The sequence below is a fragment of the Pseudophryne corroboree genome, chromosome 3, assembly GCF_028390025.1.
Source record: "Pseudophryne corroboree isolate aPseCor3 chromosome 3, aPseCor3.hap2, whole genome shotgun sequence".
NCBI classification, from domain to species: Eukaryota; Metazoa; Chordata; class Amphibia; order Anura; family Myobatrachidae; genus Pseudophryne; species Pseudophryne corroboree.
In genome coordinates, this window is record NC_086446.1 from 72,737,629 (window position 1) to 72,752,803 (window position 15,175).

Here is a 15,175-nt window from a genome sequence, read left to right on the forward strand (position 1 = left end):
TTGTGGAGACTCTCCTTGTGTCTATCATTCCATCTCTGACCAAGGAATTTACTGCCACACCCGTTGGTAACCCTTTAGGGTTTTGCTGTTGCCCTTAGCAACAGCATTTCGGGTTCTCTATGTATTAAAACACAACATCTTGCTTTTCACATCTGAGCAGTTCTAATACAAGGGAGATACCCAGTTCCTTAGCCTCTGGGCTTCTCTGTTCACTTTGTGTGTATTTTGTTACCCTACCACCTTCTGTGTACGTTATGTCATATTCCCTAGTCTGTCTGTACGTCCATTTGTTTTGCATAACATTTCAAACACCAGTACATTCCTGCAGGCACTGGAGTGCATAACAGTCCTGACACCAGTACTTTCCTGCAGGCACTGGTGTGCATAACAGTTTGTTTGGAAGATCCGAAACAATAGCTTTCCACAACATAACCAGACAGAGAGGAATTTAGAATACTAACAAGCCCTAGCCCAAAATCCATGGAGATAGAGGTATTCATTTATATATATATATATATATATATATATGGATATATGAATATCTTGAAGATTGAAAAAGATAGTAATATCATATGTGGGTTCGTATTGTTCAGAGTCACGTGAACATTAATCTGGTGGGAATAAGAACATTGTTAAAATTTACCTCATTAAGATATTAATAATACCAGATTTATGTTTAAACTGATTATGGGGCGGGAACTCCACATCCCAAGTCCTAGCCATCGCCCACTTCTTGAACTAACCAATGGTCCCTGGTGCAGGACATGTCCCACCCCCTAACCAATGGAAGAAGAGCACATAGTGTCTATTGTATTATGTCTTGAGCTAGTGAATAAATAGAGCATGCAGCAGGCTTGGACTCACTCTCTCTGAAGGCTTTCTCTCTGAATGCTGAGGGCTGGATCCAGGACGCGCTTGCGAATCATCCCCACATATGTATATTTCTCTGTAGCCATTTTGTTATCCATTCTGTTCGCCATTTGTTTCCATTTATTCACTCTTGTTTGCTATTGTTCATATTATTCTCTGTTATTGTGTTAGATTTTGGTGTTAGTTTGTAGTGTATAACTTGTATTGTGTTTTTCCCCTTTTCTCTAAACCATCCACGGCGGTGTTAGAAACGCTGTGGTTTTTAAATCCAAACCAGGTCTTGTGTTTTCACTTTTCAACAAAGGGCTTTTTTTAGCATCTCAATTGATCAAACAGCATACACATTATCAAGGTTTTTATTCGTTACATCATTGTAGTACTGTATTTGATTACTATGGTTTAGAGTATAAGCATATTCTTACTGTGTGTTATTAATAAGGTTTACTGCGTATCATTCTGTGAGCGTCTGCGCCGCTCGTATCTCACTCTCATGGCACAGCGTCTGCTACGCTAAGTGCGTACCCCTACGGTACTCAGTGCGCCAATAGTGTACTTAGTCCATAATAGTATATAGCTTATGTTTAAAGGTAATATTTGACATTATCAAGCTGTATACATATAGTACAGTACAGCAGACCATTGCTGTATCTTGCAGCTCTGTGTCAAGTATACTATCTCTGTACTACATTATTGTGTGCCGTATATAGTAGGACAGTGCAGCATTTTTGTGACCAGCAGTATACATATAGTACAGTACAGTAGGCTATTGCTGTATCTTGCAGCTCTGTGTCAAGTATACTATCTCTGTTCTGCGTTATTGTGAGCAGTATATAGTAGGACAGTGCAGCATTTTGGTTACCAGTAGTATACATATAGTATTGTTAGGATCTCCTGCTCTGTGCTGCCACGTCGCCATGGCAACCGGGAGGCAAGTGTTAGCAAAGTAACCTGAGCGCAGCTGATACTCCGGCCCAGGTTTTTACTGTGCAGTGGTTACAGGCTCTGTGCACGGCAGGGAATCCGGCGCTGGTTTTGTGCTCACAGTCTGTGAGGTCTGAGTGGGGCGTGGACAGCACCTGCTATATAAACCATCCTCTCAGGCTAGGCAAATGCTGCTAAATCTTTGTTTGTTAGTCAGTTCCAGAGAGTTAGCTAGTACTGTGTGACTTTGTATTTACTTGTTGCTTACTGCAAATAGGCCTTGGGATTCGGTACTTCATTTGCCAATCTTGACCTAGCAGTAAGACTGGAGTCAGTTGTTTAACCTGCTGGGGTTCTTTTGCTATTCTGTGAACCCAGCAGGTTTGCGGCTGTACTCTCAGACCTGCTTGCTTAATCCTCGCTCACTGTGCATGGCGTCCAGGTGTCAGTTTAGTGGCAGTAAGCTGAACCTGTGCCCTGCAAGTGGGGGTTAGGATTGTGGATACTCTTCTTGTGTCTATATTTCTATCTCTGACCAAGGAGTTTATTGCCACACCCGTTGGTAACCCTTTGGGGTTTTTTCTGTTGCTCTTACCAACATCATTTCGGGTGCTCCACATGTTAAATCACTACATCTCGCTTCATTGTCCACTCTATTCCATCTGAGTATTCCTGACACTAGGGAGACACCCAGTTCCTGAGCCTTTGGGCTTCTCCGTTCACTTTGTGTTTATTAGTTATTCCATCACCTCCTGTGTATGTTATGTTATAATGTCTGTGAGTTTGTTTGCTTCGCATCCCTCTCTGTTCATACACTGGTATACTCCTGTTAGCACTGGTGTGCGTAACAAGTACACTACAGTAGGCCATTGCTGTATCTTGCAGCGCTGTGTCAATTACACTATCTTTGTGCTGCATTATTGTGTGCCATATATAGTAGGACAGTAGAGCATTTTGGTTACCAGCAGTATACAGTAGGAACAGAACAGTAGTACAGAACAGTACAGTAGGCGATTGCTGTATCTTGCACCTCTGTGTCAAGTATACTATATCTGTGCTTCATTATTGTGAGCAGTATATAGTAGGATATTACAACATTTAGGTGACCAGCAGTATACATATAGTACAGTACAGTAGGCCATTGCTGTATCTTGCAGCTCTATGTCAAGTATACTGTCTCTGTGATGCTTTATTGTGAGCAGTATATAGTAGGATATTGCAGCAATTTGGTGACCAGCAGTATACATATAGTACAGAACAGTAGGCCATTGCTGTATCTTGCAGCTCTGTGTCAAGTACACTATCTATGTGCTGCATTATTGTGAGCAGTTTATACTGTAGTAGGACAGTGCAGCATTTTAGTGACCAGCAGTATACATATAGTACAGTACACTAGGCCATTGCTGTATCTTGCAGCTCTGTGTCAAGTATACTATCTCTGTGCTGCAATACTGTGAGCAATATAAAGTAGGACAGTGCAGCATTTTGGTGACCAGCAGTATACATATAGTACAGTACAGTAGGCCATTGCTGTATCTTGCAGCTCTATGTCAAGTATACTGTCTCTGTGCTGCATTATTGTAAGCAGTATATAGTAGGATATTGCAGCAATTTTCTGACCAACAGTATACATATAGTACAGTAGAGTAGGCCATTGCTGTACCTTGCAGCTCTGTGTCAAGTATACTATCTCTGTGCTGCATTATTGTGAGCAGTATATAGTAGGATATTGCAACATTTTGGTGACCAGCAGTATACACATAGTACAGTACATTAGGTCATTGCTGTATCTTGCAGCTCTTTGTCAAGTATACTATCTCTGTGCTGCATTATTGTGAGCAGTATATAGTAGGACAGTGCAGCATTTTGGTGACCAGCAGTATACATATAGTACAGTACAGTAGGCAATTGCTGTATCCTGAAGCTCTTTGTCAAGTATACTATCTCTGTGCTGCATTATTGTGAGCAGTATATAGTAGGACAGTGCAGCATTTTGGTGACCAGCAGTATACATACAGTGCAGTACACCATTGCTGTATCTTGCAGCTCTGTGTCAAGTATACTATCTCTGTGCTGCAATACTGTAAGCAGTATAAAGTAGGACAGTGCAGCATTTTGGTGACCAGCAGTATACATATAGTACAGTACAGTAGGCTATTGCTGTATCTTGCAACTCTGTGTCAAGTATACTCTCTCTGTGCTGCATTATTGTGAGCAGTATATAGTAGGACAGTGCAACATTTTGGTGACCAGAAGTATTCATATAGTACAGTACAGTAGGCTATTGCTGTATTTTGCAGCTCTGTGTCAAGTATACTATCTCTGTGCTGCATTATTGTGAACAGTATATAGTAGGATATTGCAGCATTTTGGTGACCAGCAGTATACATATAGTACAGTACAGTAGGCCATTGCTGTATCTTGCAGCTCTATGTCAAGTATACTGTCTCTGTGCTGCATTATTGTGAGCAGTATATAGTAGGATATTGCAGCAATTTTCTGACCAACAGTATACATATAGTACAGTAGAGTAGGCCATTGCTGTACCTTGCAGCTCTGTGTCAAGTATACTATCTCTGTGCTGCATTATTGTGAGCAGTATATAGTAGGATATTGCAACATTTTGGTGACCAGCAGTATACACATAGTACAGTACATTAGGTCATTGCTGTATCTTGCAGCTCTTTGTCAAGTATACTATCTCTGTGCTGCATTATTGTGAGCAGTATATAGTAGGCCAGTGCAGCATTTTGGTGACCAGCAGTATACATATAGTACAGTACAGTAGGCAATTGCTGTATCCTGAAGCTCTTTGTCAAGTATACTATCTCTGTGCTGCATTATTGTGAGCAGTATATAGTAGGACAGTGCAGCATTTTGGTGACCAGCAGTATACATACAGTGCAGTACAGTAGGCCATTGCTGTATCTTGCAGCTCTGTGTCAAGTATACTATCTCTGTGCTGCAATACTGTAAGCAGTATAAAGTAGGACAGTGCAGCATTTTGGTGACCAGCAGTAAACATATAGTACAGTACAGTAGGCTATTGCTGTATCTTGCAACTCTGTGTCAAGTATACTCTCTCTGTGCTGCATTATTGTGAGCAGTATATAGTAGGACAGTGCAACATTTTGGTGACCAGAAGTATTCATATAGTATAGTACAGTAGGCAATTGCTGTATTTTGCAGCTCTGTGTCAAGTACACTATCTCTGTGCTGCATTATTGTGAACAGTATATAGTAGGATATTGCAGCATTTTGGTGACCAGCAGTATACATATAGTACAGTACAGTAGGCCATTGCTGTATCTTGCAGCTCTATGTCAAGTATACTGTCTCTGTGCTGCATTATTGTGAGCAGTATATAGTAGGATATTGCAGCAATTTTCTGACCAACAGTATACATATAGTACAGTAGAGTAGGCCATTGCTGTACCTTGCAGCTCTGTGTCAAGTATACTATCTCTGTGCTGCATTATTGTGAGCAGTATATAGTAGGATATTGCAACATTTTGGTGACCAGCAGTATACACATAGTACAGTACATTAGGTCATTGCTGTATCTTGCAGCTCTTTGTCAAGTATACTATCTCTGTGCTGCATTATTGTGAGCAGTATATAGAAGGACAGTGCAGCATTTTGGTGACCAGCAGTATACATATAGTACAGTACAGTAGGCAATTGCTGTATCCTGAAGCTCTTTGTCCAGTATACTATCTCTGTGCTGCATTATTGTGAGCAGTATATAGTAGGACAGTGCAGCATTTTGGTGACCAGCAGTATACATACAGTGCAGTACAGTAGGCCATTGCTGTATCTTGCATCACTGTTTCAAATATACTATCTCTGTGCTGCATTATTGTGAGCAGTATATAGTAGGACAGTGAAGCATTTTGGTGACCAGCAGTATACATATAGTACAGTAAAGTAGGCCATTGCTGTATATTGCAGCTCTGGGTCAAGTATACTATCTCTGTGCTGCAGTATTGTGAGCAGTATATAGCAGGAGAATACAGCATTTTGGTGACCAGCAGTATACATATTAGTGATGTGCACCGGACATTTTTTGTGTTTTGTGTTTTGGTTTTGGGTTCGGTTCCGCGGCTGTGTTTTTGATTCGGACGCGTTTTTGAAAACCTCGCTGAAATTTTTTTGTCGGATTCGGGTGTGTTTTGGATTCGGGTGTTTTTTTCAAAAAACCCTAAAAAACAGCTTAAATCATAGAATTTGGGGGTCATTTTGATCCCATAGTATTATTGACCTCAATTACCATAATTTCAACTCATTAACAGTCTATTCTGAACACCTCACAATATTATTTTTAGTCCTACAATTTGCACCGAGGTCGCTGGATGGCTAAGCTAAGCGACACAAGTGGCCGACACAAACACCTGGCCCATCTAGGAGTGGCACTGCAGTGTCAGGCAGGATGGCACTTCAAAAAAATTGACCCCAAACAGCACATGATGCAAAGAAAAATTAAAGAAAAAAGAGGTGCAAGATGGAATTGTCCTTGGGCCCTCCCACCCACTCTTATGTTGTATAAACAGGACATGCACACTTTAACGAACCCATCATTTTAGTGACAGGGTCTGCCACACGACTGTGACTGAAATGACTTGTTGGTTTGGGCCCCCACCAAAAAAGAAGCAATCAATCTCTCCTTGCACAAACTGGCTCTACAGAGGCAAGATGTCCACCTCATCATCATCCTCCGATTCCTCACCCCTTTCACTGTGTACATCCCCCTCCTCACAGATTATTAATTCGTTCCCACTGGAATCCACCACCTCAGGTCCCCGTGTACTTTCTGGAGGCAATTGCTGCTGGTGAATGTCTCCCCGGAGGAATTGATTATAATTCATTTTAATGAACATCATCTTCTCCACATTTTCTGGAAGTAACCTCGTACGCCGATTGCTGACAAGGTGAGCGGCTGCACTAAACACTCTTTCGGAGTACACACAGGAGGGAGGGCAACTTAGGTAGAATAAAGCCAGTTTGTGCAAGGGCCTCCAAATTGCCTCTTTTTCCTGCCAGTCTACGTACGGACTGTCTGACTTGCCTACTTGGATGCGGTCACTCATATAATCCTCCACCATTCTTTCAATGGTGACAGAATCATACGCAGTGACAGTAGACGACATGTCAGTAATCGTTGGCAGGTCCTTCAGTCCGGACCAGATGTCAGCACTTGCTCCAGACTGCCCTGCATCTCAGCCAGCGGGTGGGCTCGGAATTCTTAGCCTTATCCTTGCACCCCCAGTTGCGGGAGAATGTGAAGGAGGAGATGTTGACGGGTCACGTTCCGCTTGACTTGACAATTTTCTCACCAGCAGGTCTTTGAACCTCTGCAGACTTGTGTCTGCCGGAAAGAGAGATACAACGTAGGTTTTAAATCTAGGATCGAGCACGGTGGCCAAAATGTAGTGCTCTGATTTCAACAGATTGACCACCCGTGAATCCTGGTTAAGCAAATTAAGGGCTCCATCCACAAGTCCCACATGCCTAGCGGAATCGCTCTGTTTTAGGTCCTCCTTCAATGTCTCCAGCTTCTTCTGCAAAAGCCTGATGAGGGGAATGACATGACTCAGGCTGGCAGTGTCTGAACTGACTTCACGTGTGGCAAGTTCAAAGGGTTGCAGAACCTTGCACAAAGTTGAAATCGTTCTCCACTGCGCTTGAGTCAGGTGCATTCCCCCTCCTTTGCCTATATCGTGGCCAGATGTATGGGCTTGAAAGGCCTTTTGCTGCTCCTCCATCCTCTGAAGCATATAGAGGGTTGAATTCTACCTCGTTACCACCTCTTGCTTCAGATGATGGCAGGGCAGGTTCAGGAATGTTTGGTGGTGCTCCAGTCTTCTGTACGCGGTGCCTGAATGCCGAAAGTAGCCCGCAATTCTTCGGGCCACTGACAGCATCTCTTGCACGCCCCTGTCGTTTTTTAAATAATTCTGCACCACCAAATTCAATGTATGCGCAAAACATGGGACGTGCTGGAATTTGCCCAGATGTAATGCACGCACAATATTGCTGGCATTGTCCGATGTCACAAATCCCCAGGAGAGTCCAATTGGGGTAAGCCATTCTGCGATGATCTTCCTCAGTTCCCGTAAGAGGTTTTCAGCTGAGTGCCTCTTATGTAAAGCGGTGATACAAAGCGTAGCCTGCCTAGGAACGAGTTGGCATTTGCGAGATGCTGCTACTGGTGCCGCTGCTGCTGTTCTTGCTGCGGGAGGCAATACATCTACCCAGTGGGCTGTCACAGTCATATAGTCCTGAGTCTGCCCTGCTCCAATTGTCCACATTTCCGTGGTTAAGTGGACATTGGGTACAACTGCATTTTTTAGATCACTGGTGACTCTTTTTCTGAGGTCTGTGTACATTTTATCGCCTGCCTAGAGAAATGGAACCTAGATGGTATTTGGTACCGGGGACACAGTACCTCAATCAAGTCTATAGTTGCCTCTGAATTAACGATGGATACCGGAACCACGTTTCTTACCGCCCAGGCTGCCAAGGCCTGAGTTATCTGCTTTGCAGCAGGATGACTGCTGTGATATTTCATCTTCCTCGCAAAGGACTGTTGGACAGTCAATTGCTTACTGGAAGTAGTACAAGTGGTCTTCCGACTTCCCCTCTGGGATGACGATCGACTCCCTGCAGCAACAACAGCAGCGCCAGCAGCAGTAGGCGTTACACTCAAGGATGCATCGGAGGAATCCCAGGCAGGAGAGGACTCGTCAGACTTGCCAGTGACATGGCCTGCAGGACTATTGGCTTTCCTGGGTAAGGAGGAAATTGACACTGAGGGAGTTGGTGGTGTGGTTTGCAGTAGCTTGGTTACAAGAGGAAGGGATTTAGTGGTCTGTGGACTGCTTCCACTGTCATCCAAAGTTTTTTAACTTGTCACTGACTTATGATGAATGCGCTGCAGGTGACGTATAAAGGAGGATGTTCCAAGGTGGTTAACGTCCTTACCCCTACTGATTACAGCTTGACAAAGGCAACACACGGCTTGACACCTGTTGTCCGCATTTGTGTTGAAATAATTCCACACCGAAGAGCTGATTTTTCTTTGTATTTTGACAAGGCATGTAAAGGGCCATATTCGTCCCACGGACAACATGTGTCTCCCCGGGTGCCTGACTTAAACAAACCACCTCACCATCAGAATCCTCCTTGTCAATTTCCTCCCCAGCACCAGCAACACCCATATCCTCATCCTGGTGTACTTCAACACTGACATCTTCAATTTGACTATCAGGAACTGGACTGCGGGTGCTCCTTCCAGCACTTGCAGGGGGCGTGCAAATGGTGGAAGGCGCAAGCTCTTCTTGTCCAGTATTGGGAAGGTCAGGCATCGCAACCGACACAATTGGACTCTCCTTGGGGATTTGTGATTTAGAAGAACGCACAGTTCTTTGCTGTGCTTTTGCCAGCTTAAGTCTTTTCATTTTATTAGCGAGAGGATGAGTGCTTCCATCCTCATGTGAATCTGAACCACTAGCCATGAACATAGGCCTGGGCCTCAGCCGTTCCTTGCCACTCCGTGTCGTAAATGGTATATTGGCAAGTTTACGCTTCTCATCAGACGCTTTCAATTTAGATTTTTGGGTAATTTTACTGAACTTTTGTTTTTCGGATTTTACATGCTCTCTACTATGACATTGGGCATCGGCCTTGGCAGACGACGTTGATGGCATTTCATCGTCTCGGCAATAACTAGTGGCAGCAGCTTCAGCACGAGGTGGAAGTGGATCTTGATCTTTCCCTATTTTACCCTCCACATTTTTGTTCTCCATTTTTTAATGTGTGGAATTATATGCCAGTATCAATAGCAATGGCCTACTACTATATATACTGCGCACAACTAAAATGCACCACAGGTATAGAATGTAGATGGATAGTATACTTAATGACGACACAGAGGTAGGCACAGCAGTAACCTTTCCGTATCGTACTGCTATATATAGTATACTGGTGGTCACTGTGTCGGCAAACTGCAAAATTAAAATGCACCACAGGTATAGAATGTAGATGGATAGTATACTTAATGACGACACAGAGGTAGGCACAGCAGTGGCCTTCCGTATCTTACTGCTATATATAGTATACTGGTGGTCACTGTGTCGGCAAACTGCAAAACTAAAATTTACCACAGGTATAGAATGTAGATGGATAGTATACTTAATGATGACACAGAGGTAGGCACAGCAGTGGCCTTCTGTATCGTACTGCTATATATAGTATACTGGTGGTCACTGTGTTGGCAAACTGCAAAACTAAAATGTACCACAGGTATAGAATGTAGATGGATAGTATACTTAATGACGACACAGAGGTAGGCACAGCAGTGGCCTTCCGTATCGTACTGCTATATATAGTATACTTGTGGTCACTGTGTCGGCAAACTGCAGAACTAAAATGCACCACAGGTATAGAATGTAGATGGATAGTATACTTAATGACAACACAGAGGTAGGCACAGCAGTGGCCTTCTGTATTGTACTGCTATATATAGTATACTGGTGGTCACTGTGTCGGCAAACTGCAAAACTAAAATGTACCACAGGTATAGAATGTAGATGGATAGTATACTTAATGACGACACAGAGGTAGGCACAGCAGTGGCCTTCCGTATCGTACTGCTATATATAGTATACTTGTGGTCACTGTGTCGGCAAACTGCAGAACTAAAATGCACCACAGGTATAGAATGTAGATGGATAGTATACTTAATGACAACACAGAGGTAGGCACAGCAGTGGCCTTCCGTATCGTACTGCTATATATAGTATACTGGTGGTCACTGTGTCGGCAAACTGCAAAACTAAAATGCACCACAGGTATAGAATGTAGATGGATAGTATACTTAATGACAACACAGAGGTCGGCACAGCAGTGGCCTTCCGTATCGTACTGCTATATATAGCATACTGGTTTTCACTGTGTCGGCAAACTGCAAAACTAAAATGCACCACAGGTATAGAATGTAGATGGATAGTATACTTAATGACGACACAGAGGTAGGCACAGCAGTGGCCTTCCGTATCGTACTGCTATATATAGTATACTGGTTGTCACTGTGTCGACAAACTGCAAAACTAAAATGCACCACAGGTATAGAATGTAGATGGATAGTATACTTAATGACGACACAGAGGTCGGCACAGCAGTGGCCTTCCGTATCGTACTGCTATATATAGTATACTGGTTGTCACTGTGTCGGCAAACTGCAAAACTAAAATGCACCACAGGTATAGAATGTAGATGGATAGTATACTTAATGACGACACAGAGGTAGGCACAGCAGTGGCCTTCCGTATCGTACTGCTATATATAGTATACTGGTGGTCACTCTGCACTGTACCCCTCCTATATAATATTAATTATACTGGTGGTCCCCAGTCCCCACAATTAAGCAGCACACTGAGCACAGATATGGAGCGTTTTTCAGGCAGAGAACGTATAATACTGGTGGTCACTGTCAGCAAAATTCTGCACTGTACTCCTACTATATAATACAGGTGCTCCCCAGTCCCCACAATTAAGCAGTGTGAGCACAGATATATTATGCAACACACTGAGCACAGACATGGAGCGTTTTTTTCAGGCAGAGAACAGATAAAACTGGTGGTCACTGATCAGCAAAACTCTGCACTGTACTCCTCCTAACAGCTGCTCCCCAGTCCTCCCCACAATTAAGCAATAAAGCAATCAAGTTCAACAATAAACGGAGAGGACGCCAGCCATCTCCAATGCACGAGTGAAAATGGTGGCGACCCGCGGCTGTATATATAGAATCTGAATCTTGCGAGAATCCGACAGCGGGATGATGACGTTCGGGAGCGCTCGGGTTAGCCGAGCAAGGCGGGAAGGTTCGAACCTGGCTCGGACACGTGTAAAATGGGTGAAGTTCGAGGGGGTTCGGTTTCCGAGAAACCGAACCCGCTCATCACTAATTAATATAGTACAGTACTGTAGGCCATTGCTGTATCTTGCAACTCTGTGTCAAGTATACTATCTCTGTGCTGCATTATTGTGAGCAGTATATAGTAGGACAGTGCAGCATTTTGGTGACCAGAAGTATTCATATTGTACAGTACAGTAGGCCATTGCTGTATCTTGCTGCTCTGTGTCAAGTATATTCTCTCTGTGCTGCATTATTGTGAGCAGTATATAGTAGGACATTGCAGGATTTTGGTGACCAGCAGTATACATATAGGGGGTAATTCCAAGTTGATCGCAGCAGGAAATTTTTTAGCAGTTGGGCAAAACCATGTGCACTGCAGGTGTGGCAGATATAACATTTGCAGAGAGAGTTAGATTTGGGTGGGTTATATTGTTTCTGTGCAGGGTAAATACTGGCTGCTTTATTTTTACACTGCAAATTAGATTGCAGATTGAACACACCCCACCCAAATCTAACTCTCTCTGCACATGTTATATCTGCATCCCCTGCAGTGCACATGGTTTTGCCCAATTGCTAACAGAATTCCTGCTGCGATCAACTTGGAATTACCCCCATAGTACAGTACAGTAGGCCATTGCTGTATCTTGCAGCTCTGTATCAAGTATACTATCTCTGTGCTGCATTATTGTGAGCAGTATATAGTAGGATATTGCAACATTTTGGTGACCAGTAGTATACATATAGTACAGTACAGTATGCCATTGCTGTATCTTGCAGCTCTATGTCAAGTATACTGTCTCTGTGCTGCATTATTGTGAGCAATATATAGTAGGATATTGCAGCAATTTGGTGACCAGCAGTAAATATATAGTACAGTACTGTAGGCCATTGCTGTATATTGGAGCTCTGTGTCAAGTATACTATCTCTGTGCGGCATTATAGCGAGCAGTATATAGTAGGAGAGTGCAGCATTTTGGTGACCAGCAGTATACATATAGTACAGTAGGCCATTGCTGTATCTTGAGGGTCTTTGTCAAGTGTACTATCTCTGTGCTGCATTATTGTGAGCAGTATATAGTAGGATATTGCAACATTTTGGTGACCAGCACTATACATATAGTACAGTACAGTAGGCCATTGCTGTATCTTGCAGCTCTATGTCAAGTATACTGTACCTGTGCTGCATTATTGTGAGCAATACATAGTAGGATATTGCAGCAATTTGGTGACCAGCAGTAAATATATAGTAGAGTACAGTAGGCCATTGCTGTATCTTGCAGCTCTATGTCAAGTATTCTATCTCTGTGCTGCATTATTGTGAGCAGTATATAGTAGGACAGTGCAGGATTTTGGTGACCAGCAGTATACATATAGTACAGTAGGCCATTGCTGTATCTTGCTGCTCTGTGTCAAGTATACTATCTCTGTGCTGCATTATTGTGAGCATTATATAGTAGGACAGTGCAGCATTTTGGTGACCAGCAGTATACATATAATACAGTACAGTAGGCCATTGCTGTATCTTGCAGTTCTGTGTCAAGTATACTATCTCTGTGCTGCATTATTGTGAGCAGTATATAGTAGGACAGTGCAGGATTTTGGTGACCAGCAGTATACATATAGGTGGTCATTCCGAGTTGTTAGCTCGGTAAATTTCTTCGCATCGCAGCGATTTTCCGCTTAGTGCGCATGCGCAAAGTTCGCACTGCGACTGCGCCAAGTAAATTTGCTATGCAGTTAGGAATTTTACTCACGGCTTTTTCATCGTTCTGGTGATCGTAATGTGATTGACAGGAAGTTGGTGTTACTGGGCGGAAACTGGCCGTTTTATGGGTGTGTGCGAAAAAACGCTACCGTTTCCGGGAAAAACGCAGGAGCGGATGGAGAAACGGGGGAGTGTCTGGGCGAACGCTGGGTGTGTTTGTGACGTCAAACCAGGAACGACAAGCACTGAACTGATCGCAGATGCCGAGTAAGTCTGGAGCTACTCTGAAACTGCTAAGAGGTGTGTAATCGCAATTTTTGAGAATCTTTCGTTCGCAATTTTAAGAAGCTAAGATTCACTCCCAGTAGGCGGCGGCTTAGCGTGTGCAATGCTGCTAAAAGCAGCTTGCGAGCGAACAACTCGGAATGAGGGCCATAGTACAGTAGGCCATTGCTGTATCTTGATGCTCTGTGTCAAGTATACTATCTCTGTGCTGCATTATTGTGAGCATTATATAGTAGGACAGTGCAGCATTTTGGTGACCAGCAGTATACATATAGTACAGTACAGTAGGCCTTTGGTGTATCTTGCAGCTCTGTGTCAAGTACACTATCTCTGTGCAGCATTATTGTGAGCAGTATATAGTGGGATAGTGCAGCATTTTGGTGACCAGCAGTATACATATAGTACAGTACAGTAGGCCATTGCTGTATCTTATAGCTCTGTGTCAAGTATACTATCTCTGTGCTGCATTACTGTGAGCAGTATATAGTAGGACATTGCAGGATTTTTGTGACCAGCAGTATACATATAGTACAGTACAGTAGGCCATTGCTGTATCTTGCAGCTCTGTGTCAAGTATACTATCTCTGTGCTGCATTATTGTGAGCAGTATATAGTAGGATAGTGCAGCATTTTGGTGACCAGAAGTATTCATATAGTACAGTACAGTATGCCATTGCTGTATCTTGCTGCTCTGTGTCAAGTATACTATCTCTGTGCTGCATTATTGTGAGCAGTATATAGTAGGACAGTGCAGCATTTTGGTGACCAGCAGTATACACATAGTACAGTAGGCCATTGCTGTATCTTGCAGCTCTGTGTCAAGTATACTATCTCTGTGCTGCATTATTGTGAGCAGTATATAGTAGGTCAGTGCAGAATTTCGGAGACCAGCAGTATACATATAGTAAAGGACAGTAGGCCATTGCTGTATCTTGCTGCTCTGTGTCAAGTATACTATCTCTGCACTGCATTATTGTGAGCAGTATATAGTAGGACAGTGCTGCATTTTGGTGACCAGCAGTATACATATAGTACAGCACAGTAGGCCATTGCTGTATCTTGCAGCTGTGTCAAGTACACTATCTCTGTGCAGCATTATTGTGAGCAGTATATAGTGGGACAGTGCAGAATTTTGGTGACCAGCAGTATACATATAGGCCCTCATTCCGAGTTGTTCGCTTGTTATTTTTTTCTCGCAATGGAGTGATTAGTCGCTAATGCGCATGCGCAATGTCCGCAGTGCGACTGCGCCAAGTAAATTTGCTATGCAGTTAGGTAATTTACTCACGGCATTACAAGGTTTTTTCTTCTTTCTGGTGATCGTAATGTGATTGACAGGAAGTGGGTGTTTCTGGGTGGAAACTGGCCGTTTTATGGGTGTGTATGAAAAAACGCTACCGTTTCTGGAAAAAACGCGATAGTGGCTGTAGAAACGGAGGAGTGTCTGGGCGAACGCTGGGTGTGTTTGTTACGTCAAA